The sequence below is a fragment of the Hesperophylax consimilis genome, chromosome 27 (genome assembly GCF_061612785.1).
Source record: "Hesperophylax consimilis isolate HC1 chromosome 27, BYU_Hcon_1.0, whole genome shotgun sequence".
Classification (NCBI taxonomy): Eukaryota; Metazoa; Arthropoda; class Insecta; order Trichoptera; family Limnephilidae; genus Hesperophylax; species Hesperophylax consimilis.
The window spans coordinates 20,598,266-20,621,415 of NC_142862.1; the positions used below are offsets into that span (position 1 = coordinate 20,598,266).

A 23,150-nucleotide genomic window follows, 5' to 3' on the forward strand; every position below is an offset into this window, starting at 1 on the left:
GGAAAAATTAGAACACTTGGGAATAAGCGGAAAATTTCTCGAATGGCTTAGAAGTTACTTATCATACAGAAAATTATCTGTAAAAATTACCTCCACAACTTCTTGCACTTTTTTTAACCTTAAGTGGGGTCCCCCAAGGTTCCCACCTAGGACCAATTCTTTTCCTACTATTTATTAATGACATTTCACTAATTTTCGATAATATTCACTTTATTCTATTCGCCGACGATCTAAAGATAGTTAAATTGATCGGTAATTCTTCTGATTGTTTAACTCTACAAATGAACTTAAATAAACTTAATGAATGGTGCATCGAAAACAAATTACATCTTAATATCAACAAATGCCAAACGATCAGTTTCCATAGATCTAAAACCCCTTTATTATTCGACTACTCAATTAACAATGCCAATCTAAAAAGAGTTTTTGAATTCAATGACCTTGGAGTTATCTTTGACTCCAAATTACGCTTCTTGAATCACATTAATAGCATCATTACCAGTAAGAGATAACAAATGCTTGGATTTATTCTCAGAATCGCTAAAGACTTTAATAACATAAAAACTATAAAATTACTATTTATACACGTCTCTGGTTAGAAGTCAGGTTGAATACAATGCAACCATTTGGTGTCCTCATTTCAACACTCATTGTTTACAAATTGAAAAAATTCAAATTTTTTTTTTACGTTTTATTAATTTCAAAATTGGCATTCCTATTATTGAAATCAATTATGTCAATTTACCCAGTAAACTTAACTTATCGAAATTATCTGAAAGGCGAAAAATATTTTATCTCCTTTTATTATATAAAATTGTTCATTCAAGGTGCCCTGCCACTATAAACTTGCTATCTTTACATATACCTCCAAAATATACTGGACGGAATATTTTATTCTACAACAATAACTTCGCTACGAATTCTGTGTTAGAAAAAATACATAGGTTGGGCAATGAACTAAGTGATGTCGCTGACATATTTAATTTAAACTTCAAAACATTTATAGCCAAATTAGTCCACCACTTTTTAAATGTAAATAATGTATGAGAAATCATTATATTTTATTTCGATTTTCTATTGTTTGTTTTATACTGATTTTAAAAATGAAATTTGAAATTTTTATGACCAATAGGGCGTCAATAAAATAAATAAATAAATAACAATTCGGACGCCGTTATAAAACAGAACGGACTGGAATTTTGTTAGTACAATAAATTCAGAACAGCTAATTGTTAGTTGTCTGAATAAGAAAAGATAAACCAATAATGCTTAGTTAGAAAAAGTTGGATACCGGTAACACTTGATGAACGAAAAAAACTTAGAAATATTTGGATTTCAGTATAGTGCTGAATAAACCCCAAAAAACTTAGTTATGAATATTTGGATTTCAGTATAATGCAGGATAAACCAAAAAAACTTAGTTATAAATATTTGAATTTCAGTATAGTGTTGGATAAACCAAAAAAAAACTAAGTAATAAATATTTGGATTTCAATAAAGTGCTGGATAAACCCAAAAATTAAAGTTATAAATATTTGGATATCAATATAGTGCTGTATAAACCCAAAAATCTAAGTTATAAATATTTGGATAACAATATTGTGCTGGATAAACCCGAAAAAAATTGTTATAAATATTTGGATTTCAGTAGTGCTGGATAAACCCAAAAAAACTTAGTTATAAATATTTGGATTTAAGAATTGCTGGATAAACCCAAAAAAATAGTTATAAATATTTGAATTTCAGTATAGTGCTGGATAAACCCGTAAAAACTAAGTTATTATTATTTGGATTTCAATATAGTGCTGAATAAACCCCAAAATTCTTAGTTATAAATATATGGAATATTAGTATAGTGCTGGATAAACCCGAAAAAACTTAGTTATAAATATTTGGATTTCATAAAGTAATGGATAGACCCCGAAATTTTTAATTATATATATATGGATATCAATATAGTGCTGGATAAACCCGAAAAAACTAAGCTATAAATATTTGGTTTTTAATAGTGGATAAACCAATTATTTAGTAATGAATATTTAAATTACAGTATTGTGCTGGATAAACCTGAAAAAACTTAGTTATAAATATTTGGATTTTAATAGTGCTCGAAAAACCAAAAAATTAGTAATAAATATTTGGATTTCAGTATAGTGCTGGATAGACCCGAAAAAACTAAGTTATAAATATTTGCATTTCTGTATAGTAGTGGATACACCAAAAAAAACTTGGTTATTAATATTTGTATTACAATAGTGTAGAATAGTGTATAATAGTAATAAAACTTAGTTATTATTATTTGGATTTCAATATAGTGCTGAATAAACCCCAAAACGCTTAGTTATAAATATATTGAATATCAGTATAGAGCTGGATAAACCCAAAAACACTAAGTTATAAATGTTTGGATTTCAGTATAGTTCTAGATGAACCCGAAAAAACTTTGTTATAAATATTTGGATTTCTGTATAGTGCTGGATAAAAACGAAAAAAAATAGTTATAAATTTTTGGATTTCAGTTAACTGTTGTATAAACCCCAAAAAACATAGTAATAAATATTTAGATTTCAGTATATTGCTCGATAAACCAATAATTTAGTTATAAATATTTGGATTTCAGTATAGTGCTGGATAAACCCGAAAAAACTTAGTCATAAATATTTGGATTTCAAAAAAGTGCTGTATAAACCCCAAAAATCTTAGTTATATATATATGGATATCAATATAGTGCTGAGTAAACCCGAAAAAACTAAGTAATAAATATTTGGATTTCGGTATAGTGCTGGATAAACCTAAAAAACTAAGCTATAAATATTTGGTTTATAATAGTGGATAAAATAATTATTTTGTAATAAATATTTAAATTACAGTATTGTGCTGGATAAACCCGAAAAAACTTAGTTATAAATATTTGAATTTTAATAGTGTTAGAAAAACTAAAAATATTGTAATAAATATTTGTATTTGAGTAAAGTGCTGGATAGACCCGCTAAGACTTAGTTATAAACATTTGCATTTCAGTATAGTAGTGGATAAACCAAAAAAAACTTGGTTATAAATATTTGGATTATAATAGTGGATAAACCAATAATTGAGCAAAAAATATTTGGATTTCAGTATTGTGCTGGATAAAATCGAAAAAACTTAGTTATAAATATTTGGATTTCAATATAGTGCTAGATAAACCCGAAAAAACCGAGTTAAAAAATATTTTTATATGTGTATAGTGCTAGATAAACCCCAAAAAACATAGTTATAAATATTTGGATTCCAGTACATTTCTCGATAAACCAATTATTTAGTTATAAATATTTGGATTTCAGTATAAAGCTTGATAAACCCAAAGAAACTTAGTTATAAATATTTGGATTTCAATATAATGCTGAATACACCCAAAAAATCTAAAGTATAAATGTTTGGATATCAATATAGTGCTGGATAAACCCGAAAAAACTTAGTTATAAATATTTGGATTTCTGTATAGTGCTGAATAAAAACGAAAAAACATAGTTATAAATATTTGGATTTCAATTTAGTGTTGGATAAACCCCTAAAAACAAAGTTATAAATATTTGGATTTCCGTATATTGCTCGATAAACCAATAATTAAGTGATAAATAATTGGATTTCAGTATAGTGCTGGATAAACCAAAAAAACTAAGCTATAAATATTTGGTTTTTAATAGTGGATAAACATATTATTAAGTAATAAATATTTTAATAACAGTAGTGTACTGGATAAACCCGAAAAAATTTAGTTATTTATATTAGGATTTCAGTATAGTTTTAGATAAACCCGAAAAAACTTAGTTATAAATATTTGGATTTCAATAAAGTGCTGGATTAACCCGAAAAAACTAAGCTATAAATATTTGGTTCTTAAAAGTGAATAAACCGATTATTTAGTTATAAATATTTATATGACAGTATTGTGCTGGATAAACCCGAAAAAACTTAGTAATAAATATTTGAATTTTTATAGTGCTCGTAAAACAAAAAAATTAGTAATAAATATTGGCATTTCAGTATAGTAGTGGATAAACAAAAAAAAACTTGGTTATAAATATTTGGATTATAATAGTGGATAAACCAATAATTTAGCAAAAAATATTTGGATTTCAGTATTGTGCTGGATAAAACCGAAAAAACGTAGTTATAAATATTTTGATTTCAGAAGTGCTGGATAAACCCTTAAACTCTTAGTTATAAATATTTGGATTTCATTATAAAGCTTGATTAACCCAAAGAAACACAGTTATAAATATTTGGATTTCAATATAATGCTGAATACACCCAAAAAATCTAAAGTATAAATATTTGGATATCAATATAGTGCTGATAAAACCGAAAAAACTTAGTTATAAATATTTGGATATCAATGTAGTTCTGTATAATTCCAAAAATCTAAGATATAAAAATTTGGATTACAGTTTAGTGCTGGATATACCAAAATCTAACTTATAAATACTTTGATTTCAGTATAGTGCTGGATAAACCAAAAAAACTAGTGATAAATATTGAGATTTTAAAAGTGCTCGATAAACCAATAATATAGTTAAAAATATGTTGATATCAATGTAGTGATGTATAAACCCAGAAATCTTAGTTATAATTATTTGGATTTCAGTAAAGTGCTGAAATAACCCGAAAAAATTTAGTAATAAATATTTGGATTTCAATAAAGTGCTGGATAAAACATAAAAATCTGAGTTTTAATATTTGGATATGAATATTGTTCTGGATAATCCCGAAAAAATTAAGTTATAAATATTTGGATTTCAGAAGTGCTGGATAAACCCTTAAACTCTTAGTTATAAATATTTGCATATCAATATCGTGCTGGATAAACCCGAAAAAACTTAGTTATAAATATTTGGATTTCAGTAAAGTGCTGGACAAACCAAAAAAACGTAGCTATAAACATTTGAATTTCAGTATAATGCTGAATAAACAAAACAACTTCGTTATAAATATTTCGATTCCAGTATAGTGCTGGATAGACACGAAAAAACTGAGTTATAAATATTTGCATTTCAGTATAGTTCTAGATAAACGCGAAAAAACTTAGTTATAAATATTTGGATTTCTGTATAGTGCTGAATAAAAACGAAAAAACATAGTTATAAATATTTGGATTTCAATTTAGTGTGGATAAACCCCTAAAAACATAGTTATGAATATTTGGATTTCAGTATATTGCTCGATAAACCAATTATTTAGCTATAAATATTTGGATTTCAGTATAGTGTTGGATAAACCCGAAAAAACTTAGTTATAAATATTTGGATTTCAATAAAGTGCTGGATAAACAGCAAAAATCTTAGTTATATATATATATATATGGAAATCAATATAGTGCTGGATAAACCCGAAAAAACTAAGATATAAATATTTGGTTCTTTATAGTGGATAAACCAATTATTTAGTAATAAATAATAAAATTACATAATTGTGCTGGATAAACCCGAAAAAACTAAGTTATGAATATCTGAATTTTAAAAGTGCCGAAAAACAAAAAATTTAGTAATAAATATTTGGATTTCAGTAAAGTGCTGGATAGACCCGCGAAAACTTAGTTATAAATATTTGCATTTCAGTATAGGAGTGGATAAACCAAAAAAAACTTGGTTATAAATATTTGGATTTCTGTATAGTGCTGAATAAACCCCAAAATTCTTAGTTATTAATATATGGAATATAAGTATAGTGCTGGATAAACCCGAAAAAACTTAGCTATAAATATTTCGATTTCAGTATAGTTCTAGATAAACCATAAAAAACTAAGTTAAAATATTTGGATTTCTGTATAGTGCTGGATAAAAACGAAAAAACTGAGTAATAAATATTTGGATATCAATATAGTGCTGTATAAACCCAAAAATCTAAGTATAAATATTTAGATATCAATATTGTGCTGGATAAACCCAAAAAAATTGTTATAAATATTTGGATTTCAGTATAGTGCTGTATAAACCCGAAAAAACTTAGTTATTATTAGTGGATTTCAATATATGGCTGAATAAACCCCAAAATTCTTACTTATAAATATATGGAATATCAGAATAGAGCTGGATAAACCCGAAAAAACTTAGTTATAAATATTTGGATTTCAGTAGTACTGGATAAACCCAAAAAAACTTAGTTAAAAATATTTGGATTTTAGATTTGCTGGATAAACCCAAAAAAATCTTTATAAATATTTGGATTTCAGTATAGTAAACCCGAAAAAACTTAGTTACAAATATTTGGATTTCAGTTTAAGGCTGAATAAAAACGAAAAAACATAATTATTAATATTTGGATTTCAATTTAGTGTTGGATAAACCCCTGAAAACATAGTTATAAATATTTGGATTTCAGTATATTGCTCGATAAACCAAAAATTAAGTTAAAAATATTTGGATTTCAGTATAGTGCTGGATAAACCCGAAAAAACTTAGTTATAAATATTTGGATTTCAATAAAAAGCTGGATAAACCCGAAAAAACTTAGTTATAAATATTTGAATTTTAAAAGTGCCGAAAAACAAAAAATTTTGTAATAAATATTTGGATTTCAGTAAAGTGCTGGATAGACCCGCGAAAACTGAGTTATAAATATTTGCATTTCAGTGGATAAACCAAAAAATAATAGGTTATAATTATTTGGATTATAATAGTGGATTAACCAATTATTAAGTAATAAACATTTTAATTACAGTATTGTACTGGATAAACCCTGAAGAACTTAGTTATTAATATTTGGATTTCAGAAGTGCTGGATAAACCCATAAACTCTTAGTTCTAAATATTTGGATATCAATATCGTGCTGGATAAACCCGAAAAAACTTAGTTATAAATATTTAGATTTCAGTATAGTGCTGGAAAAACCAAAAAAACTAAGCTATAAACATTTGAATTCCAGTATAATGCTGGATAAACAAAAAAACTTAGTTATAAATGTTTCGATTCCAGTATAGTGCTGGATAGACACGAAAAAACTTAATTTTAAATATTTGCATTTCAGTATAGTAGTAGAAAAACCAAAAAAAAATTTGTTATAAATATTTGGTTTTTAAAAGTGGATAAACCAATTATAAGGTAATAAATTTTTTAATTACAGTAATGTACCTGATAAACCGAAAAAAAACTTAGTTATAAATATTTGCATTTCAGTATAATTCTAGATAAACCCGAAAAAACTTAGTTATAAATATTTGGATTTGAATAGTGCTCGAAAAACCAAAAATTTAGTAATAAATATTTGGATTTCAGTATATTGCTTGATAGAACCGAAAAAATTTTGTTATAAATATTTGGATTTCAGTAGTGCTGGATAAACCCAAAAAAACAGTTATAAATTCAGTATAGTGCTGGATAGACACGAAAAAACTTTCTTGTAAATATTTGGATTTTAAAAGTGGATAAACCAATAAGTAAGCAAAACATATTTAAATTACAGTATTGTGCTGGATAAAGCCTTAAAAACTTAGCTATAAATATTTAGATTTCAGTATAGTGCTGGATAAACCAAAAAAACTAAGGTATAAATATTTGGTTTTAAATAGTGGAAAAACCAATTACTAAGTAATAAATATTTTAATTACAGTATTGTACTGGATAAACCCGAAAAAATTTAGTTATTTATATAAGGATTTCAGTATTGTTCTAGATGAACCCGAAAAAACTTAGTTATATATATTTGGATTTCTGTTTAGTGCTGAATAAAAACGAAAAAACATAGTTATAAATATTTGGATTTCAATTTAGTGTTGGAAAAACCCCTCATAACATAGTTATAAATATTTGGATTTCAGTATATTGTCCGATTAACCAATAATTTAGTTATAAATATTTGGATTTCAGTATAGTGCTGGATAAACCCGAAAAAACTTAGTTATAAATATTTGGATTTCAATAAAGTGCTGGATAAACCCGAAAAAACTAAGCTATAAATATTTGGTTCTTAATAGTGGATAAACCGATTATTTAGTTATAAATATTTAAAAGACAGAATTGTGCTGGATAAACCCGAAAAAACTTTGTTATAAATATTCGAATTTTAATAGTGATCGAAAAACAAAAAAATTTGTAATCAATATTTGGATTTCAGTAAAGTGCTGGATAGACCCGCAAAAACTTAGTTATAAATATTTGCATTTCAGTATAGTAGTGGATAAACAAAAAATAACTTGGTTATTAATATTTGGATTATAATAGTAGATAAACCAATAATTTAGCAAAAATATTTGGATTTCAGTATTGTGCTGGATAAAACCGAAAAAACTTAGTTATAAATATTTTGATTTCAATATAGTGCTAGATAAACCCGAAAAAACTAAGTTAAAAAATATTTTAATTTCTTTATAGTGCTGGATAAACCCCAAAAAACATAGTTATAAATATTTGGATTTCAGTACATTTCTCGAAAAACCAATTAATTAGTTATAAATATTTGGATTTCATTATAAAGCTTGATTAACCCAAAGAAACATAGTCATAAATATTTGGATTTCAATATAATGCTGAATACACCCAAAAAATCTAAAGTATAAATATTTTGACATCAATATAGTGCTGGATAAACCCGAAAAAACTTAGTTATAAATATTTGGATATCAATGTAGTTCTGTATAATTCCAAAAATCTAAGTAATAAAAATTTGGATTACAGTTGAGTGCTGGATATACCAAAATCTAAGTTATAATTACATTGATTTTAAGTATAGTGCTGGATAAACCAAAAAAACTAGTGATAAATATTGAGATTTTAAAAGTGCTCGATAAACCAATAATATAGTTAAAAATATGTGGATATCAATGAATTGATGTATAAACCCAGAAATCTTAGTTATAATTATTTGGATTTCAGTATAGGGCTCAAATAACCCGAAAAAATTTAGTTATAAATATTTGGATAACAATAAAATGCTGGATAAAACATAAAATTCTGAGTTTTAATATTTGGATATGAATATTGTTCTGGATAATCCCGAAAAAATTTAGATATAAATATTTGGATTTCAGAAGTGCTGGATAAACCCTTAAACTCTTAGTTATAAATATTTGGATATCAATATCGTGCTGGATAAACCCGAAACAACTTAGTTATAAATATTAGGATTTCAGTATAGTGCTTGACAAACCAAAAAAACTTAGCTATAAACATTTGAATTTCAGTATAATGCTGGATAAACAAAAAAACTTCGTTATAAATATTTGAATTTTAAAAAAGCCGAAAAACAAAAAATTTAGTAATAAATATTTGTATTTCAGTAAAGTGCTGGATAGACCCGCGAAAACTTAGTTATAAATATTTGCATTTCAGTACAGTAGTGGATAAACCAAAAAAAACTTGGTTATAAATATTTGGATTATAATAGTGGATTAACCAATAATTTAGCAAAAAATATTTGGATTTCGTATTGTGCTGGATAAAACCGAAAAAACTTAGTTATAAATATTTTGATTTCAATATAGTGCTAGATAAACCCGAAAAAACTAAGTTAAAAAATATTTTTATTTCTTTATAGTGCTGGATAAACCCCAAAAAACATAGTTATAAATATTTGGATTTCAGTACATTTCTCGATAAACCAATTATTTAGTTATAAATATTTGGATTTCATTATAAAGCTTGATAAATCCAAAGAAACATAGTCATAAATATTTGAATTTCAATATAGTGCTGGATTAACCCAAAAAAACTTAGTTATAAATATTTGGATATCAATGTAGTTCTGTATAATACCAAAAATCTAAGTTATGAAAATTTGGATTAAAGTTAAGTGCTGGATATACCAAAATCTAAGTTATAAAAACTTTGATTTCAGTATAGTGCTTTTTTTTTTTTTATAGCGAATACCTCACAACAGTCCCAACTGCTCCCGTCTGGAGCCAGTGAGACTTTGGCATCCCCAATTGGGGGATGTTGTGAGGCTGAAGGTAAGTGGGGAAGGGAAAGAGGAAGGTGGGGAAGTACCTGGCTATTTAGATCTAGTCACTTAACACGGCTAAAGCCATTTGGAGCAACGTTTCAATTCTGTATGGTGGTCTTACACCAGGGCGATACTGGTAGTATCTTCCACTCTGGATCGTGCCGCAAATATACTATATATTATTTTAATTAATTAATTGTTAAATAACACAAATTAATCAAATAAAATTTATTTGCGCACGCCGGGTTCGAACCCGCGACCTTCGGAATGGCAGTCCAATGCGTTATCAATGGACTATGCCGGCCGTCAAAGTGCTGGATAAACCAAAAAAACTAGTGATAAATATTGAGATTTTAAAAGTGCTCGATAAACCAATAATATAGTTAAAAATATGTGGATATCAATGAAGTGATGTATAAACCCAGAAATCTTAGTTGTAATTATTTGGATTTCAGTAAAGGGCTGAAATAATCCGAAAAAATTTAATTATAAATATTTGGATTTCAGAAGTGCTGGATAAACCCTTAAACCGTTAGTTATAATTATTTGGATATCAATATTGCGCTGGATATACCCAAAAAAACCAAGTGATAAATATTGGAATTTAAGTATTGCTGGATAAACCCCAAAAAATAGTTTTAAATTTTTGGATTTAAGTAAAGTGCTGGATAAACCCGAAAAAACTTTGCTATAAACATTTGAATTTCAATTTAATGCTAGATAAACCAAAAAATCTTAGTTATAAATATTTGGATTTCAGTATAGTGCTGGATAGACACGAAAAAACTTAGTTATAAATATTTGCATTTCTGTATAGTGATGGATAAAAACGAAAAAACTTAGTTATAAATATTTGGATTTCATTGGAGTGTTATATAATCCCCTTAAGACATATTTATAAATATTTGGATTTATGTTAAATGCTCGACAAACATATTATTCACTTATCAATATTTGGATTTCAGTAAAAGGCTGGAAAAACCCGAAAAAACTTAGTAATAAATATTTGGATTTCAATAAAGTGCTGGATAAAACATAAAAATCTGAGTTATAAATATTTGGATATGAATATTGTGCTGGATAAACCCGAAAAAATTTAGCTATAAATATTTGGATTTCAGAAGTGCTGGATAAACCCTAATACTCTTAGTTATAAATATTTGGATATCAATATTGTGGTGGATAAACCCGAAAAAAATTAAATATAAATATTTGGATTTCAGTAGTGCTGGATAAACCCAAAAAAACTAAGTTGTAAATATTTGACTTTTAGTATTGCTGGATAAACCCAAAAAATAGTGATAAATATTTGGATTTAAGTATAGTGCTGGATAAACCCGAAAAAACTTAGTTATTATTATTTTGATTTCAATGTAGTGCTGAAGAAACCCAAAAATTCTTAGTTGTTAATATCTGGAATAAAAGTATAGTTCTAGATAAACCCGAAAAAACTAAGTTAAAATATTTGGATTTCTGTTTAGTGCTGGATAAAAACGAAAAAACGTAGTTATAAATATTTGGATTTCAGTAAGGTGTTGGATAAACCCCTTAAAACATAGTTGTTAATATTTGGATTTCAGTATATTGCTTGATAAACCAATAATTTAGCTATAAATATTTGTATATTGGTATAGTGCTGGATAAACCCGAAAAAACTTAGTTATAAATATTTGGATTTCAGTAGTACTGGATAAACCCAAAAAAACTTAGTTATAAATATTTGGATTTTAGATTTGCTGGTTAACCCAAAAAAATCTTTTTAAATATTTGGATTTCAGTATAGTGCCTGATATACCTGAAAAAACATAGTTATAATTATTTGAATTTCAATATAGTGCTGAGTGAACCCCAACATTCTTACTTATAAAAATATATGGAATATCAGTATAGAGTTGGATTAACCCGAAAAAACTTAGTTTTAAATATTTGGATTTCTGTATAGTGCTGAATAAACCCCAAAATTCTTAGTTATTAATATATGGAATAAAAGTATAGTGCTGGATAAACCCGAAAAAACTTAGCTATAAATATTTCGATTTCAGTATCGTTTTAGATTAACCCGAAAAAACTTAGTTAAAATATTTGGATTTCTGTATAGTGCTGGATAAAAACGAAAAAACTTAGTTACAAATATTTGGATATCAATATAGTGCTGTATAAACCCAAAAATCTAAGTTATAAATATTTTGATATCAATATTGTGCTGGATAAACCCAAACAAATTGTAATAAATATTAGGATTTCGGTATAGTGCTGGATAAACCCGAAAAAACTTAATTATTAATATTTGGATTTCAGTATAGTTCTAGATAAACCCGAAAAAACTTAGTTATAAATATTTGGATTTCTGTATAGTGCTGAATAAAAACGAAAAAACATAGTTATAAATTTTTGGTTTTCAGTATCTTGCTCGATAAACCAATAATTTAACTATAAATATTTGGATTTCAGTATAGTGCTGGATAAACCCGAAAAAACTTAGTTATAAATATTTGAATCTTAATAGTGCTCGAGGACCAAAAATTTAGTAATTAATATTTGGATTTCAGTAAAGTGCTGGATTGACCCGCAAAAACTTGGTTGTAAATATTCGCATTTCAGTTTAGCAGTGGATAAAACAAAAAAAACTTGGTTATAATAGTGGATTAACCAATAATTTAGCAAAAAATATTTGGATTTCAGTATTGTGCTGGATAAAACCGAAAAAACTTTGTTATTAATATCTGGATTTCATTATAGTGCTAGATAAACCCGAAAAAACTGAGTTATAAATATTTGGATATCATTGTAGTGCTGTATAATTCCAAAACTCTAAGTCATAAATATTTGGATTACAGTATAGTGCTAGATATACCAAAATCTAAGTTATAAATACTTTTTTTTCAGTATAGTGCTGGATAAACCAAACAAAAATATTGATAAATATTGAGATTTTAAAAGTGCTCGATAAACCAATAATTTAGTTAAAAATATTTGGATATCAATGTAGTGATGTATAAACCCAGAAATCAAAGTTATATATATTTGGGTTTCAGTTAAGTGCTGGAAAAACCCGAAAAAACTCATTTATAAATATTTGGATTCCAATAAAGTGCTCGATAAAACATAAAAATCTAATTTATAAATATTCGATATGAATACTGTGCTGGGTAATACTGAAAAAATTTGGTTATAGATATTTGGATTTCAGAAGTGCAGGATAAACCCTTAAACCTTTAGTTTTAATTATTTGGATATCAATATTGCGGTGGATTTCCCCGAAAAATTTTAAATATATGTATTTGGATTTCAGTAGTGCTGGATATACCCAAAAAAACCAAGTGATAAATATTTGAATTTAAGTATTGCTGGATAAACCCCAAAAAATAGTTATAAATTTTTGGATTTTAGTAAAGTGCTGGATAAACCCGAAAAAACTTTGCTATAAACATTTGAATTTCAATTTAATGCTGGATAAACCAAAAAATCTCAGTTATAAATATTTGGATTTCAATATAGTGCTGGATAGACACGAAAAAACTTAGTTATAAATATTTGCATTTCTGTATAGTGCTGGTTAAGAACGAAAAAACTTAGTTATAAATATTTGGACTTCATTTGAGTGTTATATAATCCCCTTTAAACAAAATTATAAAATTTGGATTTATGTTTAATGCTCGACAAACCAATTATTCACTTATCAATATTTGGATTTCAGTAAAGTGCTGGAAAAACCCGAAAAAACTTAGTAATAAATATTTGGATTTCAATAAAGTGCTGGATAAAACATAAAAATCTGAGTTATAAATATTTGGATATGAATATTGTGCTGGATAAACCCGAAAAAATTTAGTTATAAATATTTGGATTTCAGAAGTGCTGGATAAACCCTAATACTCTTAGTTATTAATATTTGGATATCAATATTGTGGTGGATAAACCCGAAAAAAATTAAATTTAAATATTTGGATTTCAGTAGTGCTGGATAAACCCAAAAAACTAAGTTATAAATATTTGACTTTTAGTATTGCTGGATAAACCCAAAAAATAGTGATAAATATTTGGATTTAAGTATAGTGCTGGATAAACCCGAAAAAACTTAGTTTTTATTATTTTGATTTCAATTTAGTGCTGAATAAACCCTTAAATTCTTAGTTGTTATATTTGGAATAAAAGTATTGTTCTAGATAAACCCGAAAAAACTAAGTTAAAATATTTGGATTTCGGTTTAGTGCTGGATAAAAACGAAAAAACTTAGTTATAAATATTTGGATTTCAGTAAGGTGTTGGATAAACCCCTTGAAACAAAGTTGTAAATATTTGGATTTCAGTATATTGCTTGATTAACCAATAATTTAGCTATAAATATTTGTATATTGGTATAGTGCTGGATAAACCCGAAAAAACTTAGTTATAAATATTTGGATTTCAGTATATTGCTCGATAAACCAATCATTTAGTTATAAATATTTGGATTTCAGTATTGTGCTGGATAAACCCGAAAAAACTTTGTTATAAATATTTAGATTTCAATAAAGTGCTGGATAAACAGAAAAATCTTAGTTATATATATGTGGATGTCAATATAAAGCTGGATAAACCCGAAAAAACTAAGCTTCAAATATTTGGTTCTTAATAGTGGATAAACCAATTATTTAGTAATAAATATTTAAATTACAGTATTGTGCTGAACCAATTATTTAGTTATAAATATTTGGATTTCAGTATAAAGCTTGATTAACCCAAAGAATCATAGTTATAACTATTTGGATTTCAATATAATGCTGAATACACCCAAAAAATCTATAGTATAAAAATTTGGATATCAATATAGTGCTGGATAAACCCGAAAAAACTTAGTTATAAATATTTGGATATCAATGTAGTGCTGAATTATTCCAAAAATCTTAGTTATAAAAATTTGGATTACAGTACAGTTCTGGATATACCAAAATCTAAGTTATAAATACTTTGATTTCAGTATAGTGCTGGATAAACCAAAAAAAATAGTGATAAATATTGAGATTTTAAAAGTGCTCGATAAACCAATTATATAGTTAAAAATATGTGGATGACAATGTAGTGATGTATTAACCCAGAAATCTTAGTTATAATTATTTGGATTTCAGTATAGTGCTGAAAAAACCCGAAAAAACTTAGTAATAGATATTTGGATTTCACTACAGTGCTGGATAAAACATAAAAATCTGAGTTATAAATATTTGGATATGAATATTGTGCTGGATAAACCCGAAAAAATTTAGTTATAAATATTTGTTTTTCAGAAACGCTGGATAAACCCTAAACTCTTACTTATATATATTTGGATATCAATATTGTGGTGGATAAACCCGAAATAATTTAAATATAAATATTTGGATTTCAGTAGTGCTGGATATACACAAAAAAGCTAAGTTATAAATGTTTGAATTTAAGTTTTGCCGGATAAACCCAAAATAATAGTTATAAATATTTGGATTTAAGTAAAGTGCTGGATAAACCCGAAAAAACTTAGTTATTAATATTTGGATTTCTTTATAGTGCTGGAAAAACCCCAAAAATCTTAGTTATATATCTATATATATATGGATATCAATATCGTGCTGGATAAACCCAAAAAACTTAGTTATAAATTCAGTTTAGTGCTGGATAGACACGAAAAAACTTAGTTGTAAATATTCACATTTCAGTATAGCAGTGGATAAACCAAAAAAAACTTGGTTATAAATATTTGGATTATAATAGTGGATTAACCAATAATTTAGCAAAAAATATTTGGATTTCAGTATTGTGCTGGATAAAACCGAAAAAACTTTGTTATTAATATCTGGATTTCATTATAGTGCTAGATAAACCCGAAAAAACTGAGTTCAAAAATTTATGGATTTCTGTTTAGTGCTGGATAAACCCCAAAAAACATAGTTATAAATATTTGGATTTCAGTTTATTTCTCGATAAACCAATTATTTAGTTATAAATATTTGGATCTCAGTATAAAGCTGGATTAACCTGAAGAAACTTAGTTATTAATATTTGGATTTCAATATAATGCTGAATACACCCAAAAAATCTAGAGTATAAATATTTGGATATCAATATAGTGCTGGATAAACCCGAAAAAACTAAGTTATAAATATTTGGATATCATTGTAGTGCTGTATAATTCCAAAACTCTAAGTCATAAATATTTGGATTACAGTATAGTGCTAGATATACGAAATTCTAAGTTATAAATACTTTTATTTCAGTATAGTGCTGGATAAACCAAATAAAAATACTGATAAATATTGAGATTTTCAAAGTGCTCTATAAACCAATAATTTAGTTAAAAATATTTGGATATCAATGTTGTGATGTCTAAACCCAGAAATCAAAGTTATATATATTTGGATTTCAGTAAAGTGCTGGAAAAACCCGAAAAAACTCATTAATAAATATTTGGATTCCAATAAAGTGCTCGATAAAACATAAAAATCTGATTTATAAATATTCGATATGAATACTGTGCTGGGTAAACCCGAAAAAATTTGGTTATAAATATTTGGATAAACCCGAAAAAACTTTGCTATAAACATTTGAATTTCAATTTAATGCTGGATAAACCAAAAAATCTTAGTTATAAATATTTGGATTTCAGTATAGTGCTGGATAGACACGAAAAAACTTAGTTATAAATATTTGCATTTCTGTATAGTGCTGGATAAAAACGAAAAAACTTAGTTATAAATATTTCGATTTCATTTGAGTGTTATATAATCCCCTTAAAACATAATTATAAATATTTGGATGTATGTTTAATGCTCGACAAACCAATTATTCACTTATCAATATTTGGATTTCAGTAAAGTGCTGTAAAAACCCGAAAAAACTCATTAGTAAATATTTGGATTCCAATAAAGTGCTCGATAAAACATAAAAATCTGATTTATAAATATTCGATATGAATACTGTGCTGGATAAACCCGAAAAAATTTAGTTATTAATATTTGGATTTCAGAAGTGCTGGATAAACCCTAATACTCTTAGTTATAAATATTTGGATATCAATATAGTGGTGGATAAACCCGAAAAAAATTAAATATAAATATTTGGATTTCAGTAGTGCTGGATAAACCCAAAAAAACTAAGTTATAAATATTTGACTTTTAGTATTGCTGGATAAACCCAAAAAAATAGTGATAAATATTTGGATTTAAGTATAGTGCTGGATAAACCCGAAAAAACTTAGTTATTATTATTTTGATTTCAATATATTGCTGAATAAACCGCAAAATTCTTAGTTGTTAATATCTGGAATAAAAGTAAAGTTCTAGATAAACCCGAAAAAACTTAGTTAAAATATTTGGATTTCTGTTTAGTGCTGGATAAAAACGAAAAAACTTAGTTATAAATATTTGTATTTCATTAAGGTGTTGGATAAACCCCTTAAAACATAGTTGTAAATATTTGGATTTCACTATAGTGCTAGATAAACCCGAAAAAACTTAGTTATTATTATTTGAATTTCAAAACAGTGCTGAATCAACCCCAAAATTCTTACTTATAAATATATGGAATATCAGTATAGAGCTGGATTAACCCGAAAAAACTTAGTTATAAATATTTGGATTTCTTTATAGTGCTGAATAAACCCCAAAATTCTTAGTTCTTAATATATGGAATATAAGTATAGTGCTGGATAAACCCGAAAAAACTTAGCCATAAATATTTCGATTTCAGTATTTTTCTAGATAAACTTGAAAAAACTTAGTTAAAATATTTTGATATCTGTATAGTACTGGATAAAATTGAAAACACTTAGTTATAAATATTTGGATATCAATATAGTGCTGTATAAACCCAAAAATCTAAGTTATAAATATTAAGATATCAATATTGTGCTGGATAAACCCAAAAAAATTGTTATAAATATTTGGATTTCAGTATAGTGCTGGATAAACCCGAAAAAACTCAGTTATTATTATTTGGATTTCAATATATGGCTGAATAAACCCCAAAATTCTTACTTATAAATATATGGAATATCAGTATAGAGCTGGATAAACCCGAAAAAACTTAGTTATAAATATTTGGATTTCTGTATAGTGCTGGATAAAAACGAAAAAACTTAGTTATAAATATTTGGATTTCAATAAAGTGCTTGATAAACCCCAAAAACCTTAGTTATATATATATGGATATCAATATAGTGCTGGATAAACCCGAAAAAACTAAGTAATAAATATTTTGATTTCAGTATAGCTCTGGATAAACCAAAAAAAATAAGCTATAAATATTTGGATTTTAATTGTTGATAAACCAATTATTTAGCAAAAAATATTTTGATTTCAGTATTGTGCTGGATTAACCCGAAAAAACTTAGTTATAAATATTTGGATATCAATATAGTGCAAGGAAAAACCCCAAAAATCTTATTTTTATATATATATATTGATTTCAATATCGTGCTGGATAAGCCCGAAAAAACTTTACTATAAATATTTTGATTTCGGTATAGTGCTGGATAAACCAAAAAAAACAAAGCTACAAATATTTGGTTTTTAATAGTGGATAAACCAATTATTAAGTAATTAATATTTTAATTACAGTATTGTACTGGATAAACCTAAAATAACTTAGTTATAAATATTTGGATTTCAGTATAGTTCTTGATAAACCCGGAAAAACTTAGTTATAAATATTTGGATATCAATATAAAGCTGGATAAACCCAAAAAATCTTATGGTAAATATTCGGAATCGCTGGACAAGGATTATATGAAATATTTTTAAATAAAACCTTCCGATTTACCTTAATTACTATAAAAGGAATCTGACTGCATTTGGGATATTTTTAATTTTAGCATTTTAATTTTTAATTACGTAAATCGAAAATTCACTTTCGTTGCATGGGATGACAGCTGGAATGATTTCTGTTGATGACATTTTCTCTGGTTGGTATTCTTGATACGAGTAGCTAGAATTTGAATCATTTCGGAATGCAAATTCTAGTTAGGTACTGTTTTGGCCAAACTCGAAAAATAAAATATTTTTATGTTAATTATAAAACTTAAATTATTTATATTTAGGTAATATTATAATTATTGTTTTATTTAACCTAAACTATAGTAACCTAACCTATAATAATCAAACCTAAACTAACCTAACCTAACCTATAATAATCAAACCTAAACCAACCTAACCTATAATAATCCAACCTAACCTAATCTAACCTATATCCTAATAATAATCCTACCTAACCTATAATAATCCAACCTAACCTAACCTTACCTATAATAATCCAACCTAACCTATATCCTAATAATAATCCAACCTAACCTATAATAATCGAACCTAACCTACAATAATCCAACCTAACCTATAATAATCCAACCTAACCTAACCTAACCTATATCCTAATAATAATCCTACCTAACCTATAATATCCAATCTATCCTAACCTAACCTAAATCCTAATAATAAACCAACCTAACCTATAATAATCCAACCTTACCTATAATAACCCCACCTTTTTTAATTTTTCTATTTTATAAAACATACCTAAATATCTTTATTTTATTTTTCGAGTTTGGCTAAAATAGTACCTTACTAGTATTTGCACATGGTAAAAAATATAGCCACTCGTATCAGGAATACAAACAAAAGAAAATTTTATCAACAGAAAGCATTCCAGTCAGCTGTCATCCCATACAACGAAAGTGAATTTTCGATTTACGTAATTAAAAATTAAAATGCTAAAATTAAAAATATCCCAAATGCAGTCAGATTCCTTTTATAGTAATTAAGGTAAATCAGAAGGTTTTATTTAAAAATATTTCATATAATCCTTGTCCAGCGATTCCGAATAATTACCAATCTTATTTATAAATTATTACTAAATTTCTATGGACTACAAATACGTAAACAAGTGCAAATTAGTTATCCTGCTATTATTTATAATATCTATACCGAAAGACAGTGATTTGTGTGGAAAGGTGTTCGAAACCGTGAGTTAGATTACAAAAAAACGATTTAATATCCGTAATACCGGATAACTAAAGTGATTACAAAAAAAAATTGTGAATAAATCTTATTAAACTGTCACTCCATAGTTATCCATAGATAAAAACAAAATTTCTAACTGTCATCATCGGTATTGTACCTCTACTTCAATATCTCAAACCGGGGCAGGTTGTTACATTTAACAGTAAATAATGGCTTACACTAGAGGAAAGGGTGCTACCATTGAACCTGAAGAAAAATTCAGCATAGAAAAAATTACACTGATTTTCGAAAGAAAATTAGATGCTATGAAAAAAGAAATTATTTAAAAAATTAAGAAGCAACAACAGGACACCCAAAAAAGCATGGAATTTATGAGTACTCAATACGATGATTTGATTAAAAAACTAGAGATAACAATTCTACAAAACAAAAAAATTGAAAATGAATTTATAAACCTGAAAAAAGAGCACCAGGAGAAAAATACTATAGTTAAATAATTCGAAATAAAAATTTCAGATATGGAGTACAAAACCCGCTCTTATTATATTGAAATAGCAGGCATTCCACAAAAAAATGGGGAACAGCAAATAGAAGTGGTTAAAAAAGTGGCAGCTGCGGCAGGAGTGGACCTAAAATACGGCGAAATTATAGAGGTAAAAAGGATACCTGATAGGCGAATCAATGCACCACCTAAAATACTAGTGCAATTTTCAGATAAATTGACTAGAGACAAGCTTATCGCAAATAGAAAAAACATCAATTATGCTGCGATCAAAGATATTTCAACTGACATTATATACATAGCTGAAGAACTGAGCTCTTACCATAAGGAACTTCTTTGGAAAACCAAACAAATCTCAAAAGAAAAAAAACTATTCATACGTCTGGCACAAAGAGGGAAAAATAATGGCAAGAAGAAATGCAAACGAAAAAATAATTTACGTTAAACATATAGACGATTTGAAAAACATCATATAAATAAAATGGCTCATAATAACAACTATTACAAAAATAAAAAAAATGGCTGACACTACATCAACCACGGAACCTAGTGCAAAAAGAGCAAACTTACCTAACCTATCAACAATGAACAAAAATTTTAACATACTGCATCAAAATATTAGAAGCATAAAAACTTTGACGAGCTACAAATATTAATTAAAAGTTTAAATTTAACCTGGGACATAATTATACTTACCGAATGCTGGATAACCGATAAATACTCTGATTTACAAATTGACAATTACATCCCTCACTCAACGTTAATGAATAAGGGAAAAAGTGATGGTGTAGTTGTATACATTAATGAAGATATAGAAGTTAATGTTAAAGAGATGAGTATAAATAATGCAAACTGCCTAAAATTATCAATTGGGAACGATACAGCCATACTAGCAATTTATCGATCGGCCTCAACCACAAACATAGAACCTTTCCTTCATTCTCTATCTCAAGAACTAAATCAACTCAAAAACATTTAAATCGTTTTCGTTATTGGTGATATCAACATTGATATTCTTCAAAATGGACATCCAAAAAAAATTTACTATACGTAGACGCTTGCTTACCATGGATTCAAAAGCCTCATAAATGAACCAACTCGAGTATCAAATAAATGCAAAACTTGCATCGATCATATCTTCAGTAAGACCAATAAACAAACTCATTTCATTATATATACATCCACCATTACAGACCATTACTCAACAATTCTCTCCATTAACAAAAATAAAACAGAAAAAATCCAAAATCATAAAATTACACTGCAAATATCGGAAACCAATTGGAAGGAAGTAAAAAAAAAATACAAAATACTGAGTGGACAAACCTTTATGAAACAGATGATACAAATTCTGCTTGGAGCTATTTTAACGAAATTATACAACATACAATACTATCGAATACCACATTAATAGAAAAAAAGATATCCCATAAAAATAAGCACATCAAACCTTGGATTACACAAAACATCATCAACTGTATAAGGAAAAGAGATGAAATACATTTAAAAGTTAAAAAAGACCCTTACGATATATTTAAATTAAGATTCTATAAAAGATACAGAAATATAAGTAAAAAATTTATTCGCAACGCCAAAGAAAACTACTATAAAAGGAAAATAGAAGAATGTAACAATGACTCCAGAAAAATATGGAAGATTATAAAAGAAATCACTAACTCTGAACCCTCCTACAACAAGAAAATGATTGGAGAATTAAACATTGACATGATTCCAACTTCCTTTGCAGAGCATCCTGACAAAATTATGGAATATATTAATACTTTTTTCACTAACATAGGCTCGAAATTGGCAAATAAAATCACAAAACCAATTACTAATGAAAAGGAAATAGAAAATAATGAAGTCTCAATCCAAGATAGCACACTAAATCTAAACCAAATAACTAGAAACGAACTAAGAAAAGTGATTGCTTCACTAGATAACAACACTTCTTCAGGAAATGATCCTATCTCAATCAAAACTATAAAACATCTCCAAGAGGAGTTGATCCTCCCCCTGACATACCTTATAAACCTCTCTATATCAAAGGGGATATTTCCTTCTTGTCTAAAAAATGCTACAGTTTTACCAATTTATAAAAATGGAAGCAAAAATGACATTAATAATTATCGCCCTATAAGTATCCTAAGCACTTTCTCAAAAATCCTGGAAAAAAATTTGAAAAGCCAAATCGTCCACTTTCTGGAAATTAATAAAAAATTTCCCCGACACAATATGGATTTCGGGAAAGTTTGAGTACCGTGGACGCAATTGAACATTTTACAAGAATAGCCATAAAAAATTTAGAAAAAAATGTCTGCTGTTTTTATAGACCTAAAAAAGCCTTTGACACAATAGGTCATAAAATTCTTCTCACAAAACTTAAATAAATTGGCATATCTGGCACTCCACTAAATTTACTGATGACGTACTTGACAGGACGAACACAACAAGTACAAATAGGCCAACAAAAAAGCAATACTCTTCCAATAAACTACGGCGTCCCTCAAGGAAGTGTCTTGGGACCAATCTTATTTCTCATCTATATAAATGAAATTACCAAACTTCCCATCAATGGAAATATAATTAGTTTTGCCGATGATACTGTTATGTTATTCCACGAAAAGGACTGGATGGACACTTATAAAGAGGCTGAAAATGGACTAACTGCACTTCAAAATTGGCTTCGGATGAACTCTTTTACGCTCAATATAATTAAAACTAATTATCTAGCCTTTTCAATAAACTCAAGAGGTCAACCGGGTAAAG

General features: G+C 27.0%; 1 protein-coding gene across 1 annotated transcript in view; it reads left to right on the forward strand.

Moving 5' to 3' along the window:
- LOC149410733 (angiotensin-converting enzyme-like) overlaps positions 1–23,150 on the forward strand; it is a 79,605-nt gene that overhangs the window by 40,967 nt on the left and 15,488 nt on the right. The window lies entirely within an intron of this gene.